Raw genomic sequence first — 14,699 nt, 5'->3', positions numbered from 1 at the left:
GTTCAGTTCAGTTCAGTTCAGTCGCTCAGTCGTGTCCGACTCTTTGCGACCCCATGAATCGCAGCACGCCAGGCCTCCCTGTCCATCACAAACGTTACTGATGATCTAAAAATTTCCCTTCTGTCTCTTTTGGCAGAAATTGGATTCATCTTCAGTTCCTCTCCGATATCACCCACTTACGTTTCAGTGACTCGTAGGCAAGGCTTGAGTTGAAGAAACGAAGACCTGGGTGAGTCTCTGTAGGGCTTGGCCAGAGCAAAACTGTCAGGGGGAGTGAAATGAGTGGTCCCCTCCCTCCGCGCTGAGCCCCGAGGAGCCCTCTGTGCTCCGCTGGGACCACCTCTGCCCGATGCCAGGTGCTGTACCAAAGATGCCCTCAGAATATGTCCTGACTTTGTCTTTTTTTTTTTTTCCCATTTATTTTTATTAGTTGGAGGCTAATTACTCTACAATATTGCAGTGGTTTTTGTCATACATTGACATGAATCAGCCATGGGTTCACATGTATTAAAAATATGGAATGCTTCACGAATCTGCGTGTCATCCTTGCACAGGGGCCACGCTAATCTTCTCTGCATCATTCCAATTCCAGTATATGAGCTGCCAAAGTGAGCACCTGACTTTGTCTTCTTATTTGTGCCACCCTGGAACCATTCTGTTCTCTCTGTAGCCTCCATTTTAACAAGGAGTAGAGAAGGAAGAGTGGAGAATGAGTAGAGACAGAAATCTTGTGGGAGGGAAGAAGGTAGGCGCTATGGCAGACACTTGAGGGCAGTTTTCGTGTGCTGTGAAGAAGTAGGATGAAATGAAATCCTTGAAAAAGAGCTAGAGGCTTCTTCATATCTCTCCCCACCACCTCCAGCTCAATTTCTGCCCCCAGGAGCAAGATCAAAATAACTTTCAGTGGGATGAAAGGATGACAATGACTTTGGATCCAATTACATTATCATAACCTGGAAACAACCCTTGCATTGGAGGTTTGCTGAAGTACTGAACTGTAAAACTTAAATTACAATACGAGAAATGAAAGCGATTTGAACTCATGGCCCTTTGGACATTTTCCTTGATATCAAAGAATGAAAGCGATTTGAACTCATGGTCCTTTGGACATTTTCCTTGATATCAAAGAAGGAGGATTTCATTTTTCTGCTTTCTGAAAATAGGACAGGTAATGGACAAGTGATGAACTAACCAGAAATGATAGGAAGAAATATTTAACTGGAAATAAAACTAAGAGAGGAAAAGACAAGTGGGTTTAGATTAATGTCAGGCTTGCAATTATCACAGGACCTGAAATTTGTTTACATGATCACATCTTCAGAGTTACTCAGCTCCTCTGATACAGAATTCTAAGTGTTTTCCTTCCCCTTGGAAGCTGAAGATTAGCTAGCTACTCAAGGCTGGGCACGTAGGAGATAGGAACATGCAAGCATCTGCTCGTGGTTGAACTAAGGAATGTAAATATAACCCTAAAGTCCCCACCTTATTTCCAGGGGAATGAAATAAGCCTGGAAATAGGTGAACTCTGTCCATGAACTTGGACTGGATGGGAGCCATGCAAAGAAGAAATACTTGAGAGAAAAGGAAAGATGAGCAATGTGTATGTTTTACATGTGTGCACACATATGTGTCTATATATTTATGTGCAAACACACAAACTCCATGTGTGGTTTATGCTTGTGTGTACATATTCATATTTATACACATATGTATGTACAGAGTTCACAGAGCACTCCCAAACAAATACACACCAGATGTGCTGATTTTGAGTGCTCCAAAAAAGATTATTATTGAGAAGGAAATGAAACAGGGTTTTTGAGGACACTGGTCATACTACCAGGTATACTGATTTTTGAAGGGCAGATTCTATGTTGTGCATATGTTTATTTTGAGTAAAAGGAGACACAGGGCAACATAATAACTGCTTCAAAATTTTGGAGAGATAGCATGTGGAAGAAGGATTTAACTCATTCCATATGGTTCCAGAGGATAGAAATGAGGCCGAGGCGTAGCAGATTTCTGTTCTAAATGAGAACAACTTTCTAACAATTAGTACTACACAAAAGAGACATGTATTCCTTCTAAAAGGAGATAATGATCTGCCTACTCTTGGAAATGACATGTGGCAGAGGCTGCGTGGCCATCTGTTACAGAAGTTGCAGGGGGCATATTTCCATTTGGTGAGGCGTTTGCACTGTAGCTATTGCTGGGCCATCTCCATTCTGAAATTCAATGGTTCTAAAATATTCATACCTTTATGGGTATGAATAAACACCTTTTAAGGGGAGTTGAGTCTGATAATGGTTTTGGTTTTCTGACTGCTTTTATTTTATTCAGTGACTTATGAGCAGTGAACTCCAATCTCAATAGGTACTACACATACCAATTTCTTCTGTCTTCTATTTGCTTTCTGTTTTCATATACTTCTTTTTCTTGCTTTTAGGTTTTTTGTTTTCTGTTCTCTTTTCCTTATCTTTCCTTCATCCTACCTGTACCCTCTAGATATTAGAGATGGAAGGAAGGCAGTGTTCATTGAGACAATAACATGAGGAAGAAAGTGTTTAACTTGGTTAATTTTTTTTCCCCTGAAGGGAAGATCCTAGCTGTGTATCAGTATGTGAACATACTGATGTATGTATGTATGTATGTATGTATACTGTAGCGTGTGTGTGTGTGTGTGTGTGTGTGTGTGCAGACCCTCAGTGAGCCTAGAGAATAAGGCTTATTGATTTTTAACCTAGAGGAGTCCCCTTCCAAGTGGATGCCTGTAAGAGCTGGGGATTGGGAACTACTTTTGATTGTCACAATGACTGGGGACTGTATCTGGCATTGAATGGGAGGAGGGAAAGAAAGCTGAATGTCCTGCACTGTATGGAACACTCTCATCTGATCCAGAATTATGCCATCCCAAATAAATCTACACAACTGAGGTAGATGAGGTGGAGATTTTGGAGACAGACAATCTGGGTTTGAATTCTGGTTCTACCCTCTTTAGCTCTGTGATCTGGGACAGGCAGTTTAACCTCTCTGGATTTTTGTTTCCTCATCTGTATTATGAAGGGTAGTAAGAGCACCTCCCCACAGTGCCGCTGTGAAGATTAAATGAATTAACATTTCGAGTGCTTAGAGGTGCATAGGCAATAAAACACATTCAACAAGGGTCAGCTATGATTTTGATTTCTCTGAAATGACTGGGAATGGACTTTTTGGCTTCATCTTACAGGTTGAATGTATGAGAGTTTCCATATACTTTAGCTCTTAGGAAACTAGAACATAGTGAACCAACACTTACAAAAGTATGACCTATGGACCCTTTGAAGTTGTGAGGCTTCTATGGTATCACCATGGATATATGTGCAGCAAGCACTGACATGACAACACCACTTTGTCTTTCTTTCTCCTCTTCATATATACGTAAATACATACCCAACCATTTTCCTAATATAGCATTGTAATTAACAAAATAAAAAAATTCCTTTAAAGTCATAGGAATTTTGTTCCTATGCATTTGCTCAATAAATGGATACAAAAAATATATTTACATTATATGAGAAGACTATGGAATTTTGAAAAAAATTTTCTTCAATTCCTCAAGTTGGAAATGTTGTGATTTATACAACAGAGCATTCTTAATCCTGCACTGATACTAAAGATTATTTTATCTTTTTAAGACTGACTCAGAAGGTGTTTCAAGATTTGACTAATCCCAAGGTTATAATCATGGATTTTTATGATAATTTTGTTAAAAGTCAATTTAAGAAGGCACACTTGATTAAGCAGAATCTATTAAAACATTGTAGTGCCAAAAAATTGCTTTAAGAAAATCCCAGACATTAATTTGATTACTTTTCATTTTTGATCTGTATTATGAAGACAGAGTCAATCAAATTCTTCATAACAGTGTGTACTTTGGAATGATAAACATTTTCAATTGATTGTCTCCTATTTGCTTACAATGATTTTGTCCCATCTCTCTTCCACTTTGACTGACTCTTTGAAGGGAAATACAAGCACATATGATAATATGTGGAATGAATCGTATTATTCCCTCATGATATGACTACTGTATTTTTCTATGAATATGTACTGAGAAGTGTTCAACTTTTCTTGCCTTTCATGTATGCATTTATGATCAACCTTGGCATGTTCCAAGCATCAGGGTCTTTTCAAATGAGTCAGTTCTTCACATCAGGTGGCCAAAGTACTGGATTTCAGCTTCAGCATCAGTGCTTTCAGTGAATATTCAGGACTGGTTTCCTTTAGGATGGACTGGTTAGATCTCCTTGCAGCCCAAAGGATGCTCAAGAGTCTTCTCCAACACCACAGTTCAAAAGCATCAATTCTTGGGCGCTCAGTTTTCTTTATAGTCCAACTCTCACATCCATGCAAGACTGCTGGAAAAACCATAGCTTTGATTAGATAGACCTTTGTTGGCAAAGTAATGTCTCTGCTTTTTAATACGCTGTCTAGGTTGGTCATGACTTTTCTTCCGAGGAGCAAGTATCTTTTAATTTCATGGCTGCAGTCACAATCTGCAGTGATTTTAGAACCCCCCAAAATAAAGTCTGTCACTGTTTCCACTATTTCCCCATCTATTTCCCATGAAGTGATAGGACCAGATGCCATGATCTTAGTTTTCTGAATGTTGAGTTTTAAGCCAACATTTTCACTTTCACTTTCATCAAGAGGAGATATCTTATAATTTGTTAAGAGTACACCATGTACCACGCTGATGCAAGATCTTGATAGTGGGGGAAGCTGTGCATGTGTGGGGCAGTGAATATGTGGGAATTCTCTGTACTTCCTCTTTTTTTGTGTGTGGAAATAAAATTTCCCTAAAAAGTAAAGTCCATTAAGTGCTTTCTGTGTGTGTTTATGTGATAGCTGCTCAGTCATGTGTGACTCCTTGCATCGCCACGGACTGTACTCAGACAGGCTCCTCTGTCCATGGAATTCTCCCGGCAAGAATACTGGAGTGGGTAGCCATTCCCTTCTCCAGGGGATCTTCCAGACCCAGGTATCAAACCTAGGACAGGCAGGTTTGCAGGCAGATTCTTTACCATCTGAGCCACCAGTGAAGAACATTAAGTGCTTACAAAATATTTTTGGGATTAAGATTGGGTTCTAAAGGAGATCAGTCCTGGGTGTTCATCAGAAGGACTGATGTTGAAGCTGAAACTCCAATATTTGGGGCACCTGTTGCAAAGAGTTGACTCATTTGAAAAGACCCTGATGCTGGGAAAGATTGAGGGCAGGAGGAGAAGGGGACGACAGAGGATGAGATGGTTGGATGGCATCACTGACTCGATGGACATGGGTTTGGGTGGACTCCGGGCGTTGGTGATGGACAGGGAGGCCTGACGTGCTGCAGTCCATGGGGTCACAAAGAGTTGGACACAACTGAGCAACTGAACTTAACTGAACTGAACTCAGGGTCTGTAAAACCAAAATTTTACATTATTTCTTTTCTCTCATGTATATCTCAACACTTACTAGAATTTGATTTTATGAAGAATTTCATTCACTAAATTGTTATCTTTCTGCCTCTGAGGGAGCCCAGCCTGGAAAGAAAAGCCAACAAGCAGTCATCTTCACGGTTGCATGATTGGGATACTCAGGGTGCTGCTGGGTACCTTAGCTTTCAAAGGCCCTTTAATGTTAAAACCGAACATAGGCTACACAGGAGGAATGGTATATAATGGCTGACCTTGGTGACATATTGTGTACCAGGCCTTTGGCCTCTCCTTAAATCATTCAGCCCAGTGAGGCCCCTGATTTGGTTACATCAAGGAGTTTCCTTACTCAAATTTAGTGTTTCTCACTCTTCAATTTCAGAGCTTGCTCTAGACTTTTGGGCTTTACTTAAAAGAATTACAAGAGCCACAACTGCACTGGAGAATCAGCAGCTCCTACTGCAGTCTTCCTATGTTCAAGTTTATCTACAGCAGCAACTGTAGTTACTAAACTCTTGACTTTGTCACCATTCACTCTTTCTCCTGTCAGATGGAGCATTTACTGTCTCAACCATGATTCCATGTATCTTCACCAGGCCAAGTCCTTAGGGGAAATAAATTGCATGATTATGGAGCCACCAGTAATTTGTTCTTTGAGAACGGTGCCCTTGGAGCTGTGTAATACTGCAACTTTACACTGCATGTAAGTACACTTTTGGCTTGACTATTACTCCATCTTCCTTAATCTGTGCATTTCACTATCCCCTTACACACCTTGTTCAGCTCAGAGTTCTCTTTGACAAACCACAATAATCTTCTCCATGTTAATTAGAATAAAATGAGAGCTTCTTGTTCTTGATCTAAGGCCAGTCTCAACGCTGGCTTCCAGGAGGTTGAGTTGGGTGGGTGGAGAGTGCTGTGACTATTTCTTCTTTGATGATTTTGTTCTGGTTACATGCTTCCACTCTGTGGCGAAAGTAAATTTTACGTTTTGAATAGAAGTTACCTGTGCTACTTTTAAAGTCTTTCAAAGACCCTCTTTGCAGTCAGACAAGTTGTGCACAGACATTTGTAGTTTATTAGCATAACCACCAAAGACCACAAGACTATCAAACAGATAAACCTGATCTCTCTTTCCTTGATCTCTCTTTGCTTGTTCTCTTTAGGTTCCCTAAAATATTGGGTTACCATTTTGATTTCCTCTCAGTCATTAGCTAGAGAAGCTTCTTAGTCACAGAGAATGATTTGTCTTATTCTGCTATTGTTAACACTTTGAAGCACCTCTCAACACAAATCAAAAACTCCTTACTGATGAGTGTGAAAATATAGCCCTTCATGCTATTTTAAATTTGGAGTGGTATGGAATTAACTAATCAGTTGATCTACATAGCAGTGACTATTTTCTCAAGGAAGGACATGCTGTTCAAAAAGACAGGAACTTTTATTCAGAAATTCAGCCTACAGTGCTTGCCATGGTAATGTTTAGTCATGTTAACAGAAATAATTTTCAGGCTTCAGGCCGAAAACTGAAAATTTAAAAGTATAAAGCGTTGTCTTCAGGACTCCTGGTGAGCAATTATGAATGACCAGCTATCTAACAGAGCTTTGTCAAATAAACTTTGTTTTAAAAAAATTACCTTCCTTTACTTTTTTCAAAATGATAATTTTTTAATTAAAAAAAGTGACATGTTAACTAATTGCTTTTGAAAGTTTAACATAGAGATCTGTTTATAATTGGAAGAAATAGGATTTTTTTTCTTTTCTCTTCTATTTAAAAAGAGTTTCTTATTTCATTTTAACATAGAATTATCTACTTTATTTTCATTACAATCCCAATGAAGGACAATGCCAAAGAATGTTCAAACTACTGTAGATTTCCACTCATTTCACAAGCTAGCAAGGTTATACTAAAAATCCTTCAAACTAAGCTTTAGCAGTAAATGAACTGAGAACTTCCAGATGTACAATCTGGGTTTTGAAGAGGCAGAGGAACCAGATATTGGAATTTCAGAAAAACACCTACTTCTGCTCCATTGACTACTCTAAAGCCTTTTTGTGGATCACAATAAACTGTGGAAAATTCTTAAAGAGATGGGAGTAGCAGACCATCTTACCCGTCTCCTGAGAAACCTGTATGTTAGTCAAGAAGCAACAGTTAGAACTGGACATGAAACAAAATAGTGCTTCAAAATTGGGAAAGGTCCCTGGTGGCTCAGAGGTAAAGAATCCACTGGCAATGCAGGAGCCACAAGGATGTGGGTTTGATCCCTGAGTCAGGAAGATCCCCTAGAGGAGAGCATGGCAATCCACTCCCATATTCTTGCCTGGAGAATCCCATGGACAGAGGAGCCTGGTGGGCTACAGTCCATAGGGTTGCACAGAGTCAGACATGACTGAAACGATGTCGCATGCACACAAGAATGTATATACAATATACAAGGCTATATATTGTCACTCTGGTTATGTAGCTTCTATGAAGAGTACATTATTTGAAATGCCAGGATGGACGAATTGCAAGCTGGAATCTAGAATGCAGGTAAAAATATCAACAACCTCAGATATGTAGATGATATTACTCTAATGACAGAAAGTGAAGAGGAACTAAAGAGCCTCTTGATAATGGTGAAAGAAGAGAGTGAAAAAGCTGGCTTAAAACTCAACATTCAAAAAACTAAGATCATAGCATCTGGTCCCATCACTTCAAGATGGCAAATAGAAGGGGAAAAAGTGGAAGCAGTGACAGTTTTATTTCCTTGAGGGCCAAAATCATTGCGGATGGTGATTGTGGCCATGAAATTAAAAGATGCCTTCTCCTTGGAAGGAAAAGTATGACAAAGTTAGAAACAGTGTTAGAAAGCAAGAGACATCACTTTGCCAACCAAGGTCCATATAGTCCAAACTGTGGTTTTTTCAGTAGTCATGTACGAATGTGAAATTTGGACCATAAAAATAGATGAGTACTGAAGAATTGATGCTTTTGAATTGTGGTGCTGGAGAAGACTCTTGAGAGTCCTGTGGACACCAATGAGACCAAACCAGTCAATCCTAAAGGAAATCAACTCTGAATATTCATTTGAAGGGCTGATGCTGAAGCAGAAACTCTAATACTTTGGCTACCTGATGTTAAGAGCTGACCCACTGGAAAAGACCCTGATGCTGGGAAAGGTTGAGGCAAGAGGAGAAGGGGGTGACAGAGGATGAGATGATACGAGAGCATTACTTATTCAATGGACTTGAATTTGAGCAAATTCCTGATGATAGTGGAGGACAGAGGAGCCTGGAATGCTACAGTCCCATAAGATTGTCAAGAGTCAGACACGACTTAACAACTGAACAACAGCAGCTACTTTATTTACTGTCAGGATATTCCAGATGTTATCCTGCACATAGCTTGAAGCCTCTAGTCCAGGTGTATTGCATCACCCAAGAAGAAAAGAATTTCATAGCAGGAGAACCTTTTATGATCCTCAAGTATCTGGAGAAATGTCCTTCCTTTTTCTTCTTTTTGTATTTATTCATCCACAGTATCCATCTTCCTGGTATGGTGCTGAATGCTTGCAATATCAAAATGGAATAACTCTCTGGAAGTTCTCTGAAAGAGGGGTGGTTTCCATTATTTTATTTTCTGGAATGCTTATGTGTTCTTCTGGATCGTCTATTAATAATTTGCTGTAGATTCCCTCTAGTGTATTTTTCATTTGAGCTGTTGTATTCTTCAGTTCTGATTCATTCATTTTATATTTTCTAACTCTACTGAAGTTCTTATTGTATTTCTCTGTTCTTCTGCCAACTTTGGTGAGCATTCTTATGATTATTACTTTAAATTCTTTTTTAGGTAAATGACTTCTCATTAGAGTTTTCCTCTGGAGTTATATTTTGTTCTTTCAGTTGGAATCAACTCCTTTGTCTTCTCATTTTGTTTGACTTTCTGTGAACTTCTGTGAATTAGAACAGTTATCTTTGTGCATCTTGGGAGCATGGCCTTGTGCAGACTGCGTGTGCTTGGTAGATTTGGTAGTAGGGCTAAAATTGCCATGGGCACAGACCAAGGCTTTTCTTGGAGTGTCCTGGAGCCCAGGGACAGCTGTGATTTTTTGAGTATATGTTGAGGGCTGCAGTTTTGCTGGGAGAGCTGAAGCTGAAGTTGGGTAAAGGCCAGAGTCATGCCTGGGCAGTCTTGGCAGGTCAGATGCTTTTTCAATCTGCTACATAGAGGTTTGCTTCCCCCAACTTAGTAGAGCTATTTACAACACTCATCAGGCTGCAACTATTTATTTAATACAATTTAAGAGGTATTCTTGCGGTTGTGTTTGTGTTAGTTGCTCAGTCGTGTCCAACTGTCTGTGAACCCATGGACTGTAGCCCACCACGCTCCTCTGTCCATGGGATTCTCCAGGCAAGGATACTGGACTGGATTGCCTTTTCCTTCTCCAGGGCCTGACCCAGGGGTTGAAGCCAGGTCTCGTGCATTGCAAATCTGGAAAAAAGCTTGTTTCAACAGCAATTCTTGGGCTTCCCTGGTGGCTTGATGGTCTAGAACCTGCCTGCAATGCAGGAAACCTGGGTCCATAGGGTTGCAAAGAGTCAGATAGGACTGAGCAACTAACACACACACACACACACACACACACACACACACACAGCAACTCTGTAATGGGTTTACCAGTGACCCAGGTTGTTTTTCGATTGGGTTACTGATTAGCAATGGTCTCAGCCCAAGCCAATATGACCAGTATGAGGACAAAATGGCCCCACAATCGGCTTTTCTGGAAGCCGGCAGACACAAGGCTACTGCAGGCCAAGCCCTACATGGGAGGACCTAGTGTTGCTTACTGTGAGAGGGCACCAGCTTTTCCTCATTGCTAAAGTCTCCTTTTCCATAAATCCTCCAGGAGACCAATCAACTCACTGTCTCCATACTGCTATAAAGTCTCGGGCCCCTTCACCAATATTAAGGCAGATACCACACTCAGCTTGGTGACTGATGGAAAGTTTGAACAATGATTTCACAAATCTCTGCTGTCTTCACCTCTCTCTCTCAGGGATTGATGATGGGCCTGGCCAACAGCAGATGCTGAGTTGGCTTTTAGATGAATCCGGCCCACTGTAATGGCTGATCATTGTGGCTGCCGGGAGACTGTGAGCGAGTCAACACAGGGGAGGTCAGGTAAGGGCTACTGATCCAGAGTCAGTGAGCTTTGTTTTGTTTTAAATTGGAAGATAATTACTTTACAATACTGTGTTGGTTTCTCCCATACAACGTGAATCTGCCATAAGTATGCATATATCTCCTCCACCTTGAACCTCTCTCCCACCACCCAGCCCACCCCACCCCACCCCTCGAGGTTGTGACAGAGCCCTGGGTTGAGCTTTCCATGTTATACACCAAATGCCCACCAGCTATCCATTTTGCACATTGTAATGTATATGCCCCAATGCTACTCTCTCCATTTGACCCAACCTCTCTTTCCCCTGTGTGTCCACAAGTCTGTTGTTCCCTGTCTGTGTCCCCATTCCTATCCTGCAAATATAGTCAACGGTACCATTTTTCGAGATTCCATATATGTATGTTAGTACATGATACTTGTTTTTCTCTTTCTGAGAGTCAGTGAATTTTTGTGTGAGTCTTTTAAGAGCAGAGTCTTGGCTACTTACAAACCTCTGCCTCTCTGGGTGGTAAGTTTTGCTGATGCTCAAAGCCAGTTCTGGGGGCTCATCTTCTTGGTGCCAAACCCCAGCCCTGGGGGGTGCTTAGTATGGGGCTTGAATCACTTGCTCCTTAGGGAGTACTGGGAGTTTGTGATATCCCTTTTGCTTGTGAGTCCTCTGTGGGGGGTGTGAATACTGACTAGGTTGCATCTCTGCCCCTCCTCCCCATCTCAACATGTTTTTTCCTTAATATTCTTAATTGTGGAAGGGCTGTTCTGCTGGTCTTCATGTTGCTCTCAGAGAATTGTCCTGGGTATAGCGGTAGTTTTGCCCTATCTGTGGGAGATAGTGATTTCAAGATCTTTTCATTCTGCCATCTTCACCCCACCCCTTCACAAGAGACACATTATTTTAGACTGCAAATCAAGTCTCAAATATTTTAAATGAATGAAAACAGAGTATCTTATTAGACTACAATGCAGTTGAGCTAGAAACTAGTCAGCATGATAACCATAAAATTCTCATGTATTTGGAATTAAAGGAGCATACTTCCAAGTAACCAATGAGTCAAAGGAAAAATCAAAATAAAAAATGGAAAATGTATAAATAAATGATTGCAAAAACACTACACATCCAAACTTGTGATATATATATATATATACATACATATATATATATATGTACAAAAAGTGAAAGAACATGTTAGTCATTCAGTCGTGTCTGACTCTATGACCCCCCTGGACTGTAACCCTCCAGACTCCTCTGTCCATGGGATTTCCCAAGCAAGAATACTAGAGGGGGTAGCTGTTCTCTTCTCTAGGGTATCTTCCCCCCCAGGGATTGAACCCAGATCTCCTGCATTACAGGCTTTTTCCATCTGAGCCACCAAGGAAGCTGATATATATTTGTATGTCTATATGTTAAAAAAGAATGACTGAACATCAACAAAGCAAGCATCAATTTCAACAACTTAGTTAAACAAAGCAAGTTAAATCCACTGAAAGTAAATAATAAAGCATAAAATAATATAATAAAATCAGTCATAATATAGGGATAAACAAAGCCAAAATTTGTTTTTTGCAAAGACTAAGACAGATAAACATTTGGTAAGAATGAAGAAAAAAAAGTTAAAAGGCACAGATAATCAATATAAAAATGGAAGAAATGACATTATAGATCTTTAAGCAATTAAAAATATTAAAAGAAGATATTAAGAACTACATAGTAATAAATTTAAATATGGATAAGATCCCTAAAATATAAAACTGACCAAAAGTAACACAAAAAGAACATTAATTTGACTATTAAAAACACTGAATCCTGAATTTAAAAGATAAATAAACTTAAGCCAAGAGAAAAAAATCCAATTCTGCCACAAAAAATATTCCCAAGCCACTTGTCATCTTTGATGAATTTTATCAGTTTAAAGGAACTGCATCAATTTAGATCAATGCTGCCAGAGAATAAAGAAGGAACATTCATCAACTTGTTTTATGTGGCAAATATAACCTTGACACTAAAACCTCAGGAGGGCATTATACAAAAGAAAATGTACAGACCAACCTTACTCATGAAAATAGATATAAAAACCCTAAACAAAGTATCAGCAATCCCAATATAGCAATATCCAAAAATGATACATCATGATTAAACTGGGTTTATTCAAGGAATGCAAAATTGGTTTTCCATTAAAAAAAATCAATGTATTTACAAATTAACAAGGAATAAACATGTGGCTATCTCAGTAGATGGAGAAAAAGCTTGTGATAGAATAAATTTCTTGTTTATGATCAAAAGTCTTAGCAAACTGTGAATAGAAAGGGATTGACTCTCCATTTGATAAAGAATATCTAGGGAAAAAAATCCAGAAATACTATCCTTAACCAGGAATGCTGAAAGATTTACTTTTGATTTAAGGAATTGAAAAATCTAACTGAATATTCACTGTTTTTCAACATTTTCTTGAAGGGCTCTACCAGTGTGGTGAGTCAAGAAAATGGAGCTATGAGAATTGGGAAGAAAGAAATAGAATTGTCATTGTATTTATATCAGGTAATAGGATTGCTTACATAAAAAATTATGAAGCATCTATAACTAAATCATTAGAATTTCTAAGTCAATTTAGCAACATTGCTATGTAAGAGGTCAATAGAAAAAATATTGATCGCTTTCAGATATACTACACACTATATACACTTTAAAAGCTAAAAATAAACTTCAAAAATAAGTGATCGCTAACTCACCTAGCCAAACACAAAATTTTAGACAGAGTCAGAAGTGGAATTAGTTTCATTTATATTGAAATATAGTTGATTTACATTGTGTTATTTTCAGGTGTACAACAAAGTGATTCAATTATATACATACATGTGTGTATATATCTTTTTTAGATTCTTTTCCATTATAGGTTATTATGAGAGGAGTGAGCAGGACAAGGCTGGGGGATACACAAGTTCTCAGTAGGTTGGAGGGTAAGAGGAATTAGTTTTAATCCACTTGAATCTGTGGGAGGATTTTTCACAAATGTCTTTAAAATTCTCTGATATTTGGTTTTTATAGTCTTTTTTTTTGCAGCATAATTCTACAGGTATATTTATTTGAAAATAACTTCATCTAAAAGAAGTTATTTGAAGAACGAACCTTTTATTTTTTTTAAGTTGAGCATATCAATATCTGTGACTTCTTCCAAGATAGTAATGATCAGCATACTCTCATGCTGGAGAAGTCATCCTCAGTAGCTAAATGGGATTTTGTTATGCTGCATTTCCTCCCTGCTTTCTTCCCAAGTGTCAGCATCTCCTCATGAGCAGCCTCTCTCTTTCCAAGCCCTCCCTGCGGTGAACCCAAATGTTGTTTATCAGATGGGTGTAATTCAACCCACCAAAATACATCTTTGCCAATGGGATTCATGCTATGAACTCCAGCCCCCTCTCTAGTGACATACACATGTTGTTCTTGGTCTGCGTCATGAAGATATGTAGGCAGATGTAGGTGGTACCTAACAGATGCAAACTTTTTATTTTTTTGAGTTTTTTTCTTTGTCATTTGGACATGATGTTAGAAAAACAGTCATTCCTTAGTTACAAAGGATTCAGAGAGAGAGTTCACTTATTCCCAACCCTCTCTTGCCCGATGTGTCCTGCCTGGTCTCAGGAGAGGAAGGATATCATAGGAGCCTTAAATTCTGAAGCTCAAGTAAGTCTGCACATGCCCCGACATGTTTCTACAGCTGGGCCACACTGACCTACCATATATATACTAAAAGTAGCGAAAAGGGCAGGGGGTACAAAAGATGCCTGGCTGAAATCTTCATCTATTAACACAGCACTTTCTTCCCCTCTTTTGTGCATGTTTGCTCAGTCGCTTCAGTTGTGTCTGACTCTTTCTGACCTGCCAGCTCCTCTGTCCATAGGATTCTTCAGGCAGGAATACTGGAATAGCTCACCATTTTCTACTCCAAGGGATTTTCCCAACCCAGGGATCGAACCTGCATCTCTTTACTGCTGAGTCACTGGAGCAGCCTGATTTCCTCTTATATTAATTTAAAATGTGTTTGGCATTATTTACCTCTAAAACTGAAATATTTTGAAACTGACT

General features: G+C 39.3%; 1 protein-coding gene and 1 non-coding gene across 2 annotated transcripts in view; both read right to left on the bottom strand.

Annotated features, from left to right (window-relative positions):
* Positions 1-14,699, bottom strand: part of GALNT5 (polypeptide N-acetylgalactosaminyltransferase 5) — a 104,900-nt gene that overhangs the window by 51,599 nt on the left and 38,602 nt on the right. The gene's annotated exons all lie outside the window — the stretch shown is intronic.
* LOC136165688 (U6 spliceosomal RNA) lies at positions 510-616 on the bottom strand. The gene has a single exon (XR_010662690.1). It is a non-coding gene; the product is annotated as a U6 spliceosomal RNA (small nuclear RNA).

Source organism: Muntiacus reevesi, chromosome 3 (genome assembly GCF_963930625.1).
Source record: "Muntiacus reevesi chromosome 3, mMunRee1.1, whole genome shotgun sequence".
Classification (NCBI taxonomy): Eukaryota; Metazoa; Chordata; class Mammalia; order Artiodactyla; family Cervidae; genus Muntiacus; species Muntiacus reevesi.
This window is presented reverse-complemented; position numbering and strand designations above follow the sequence as displayed.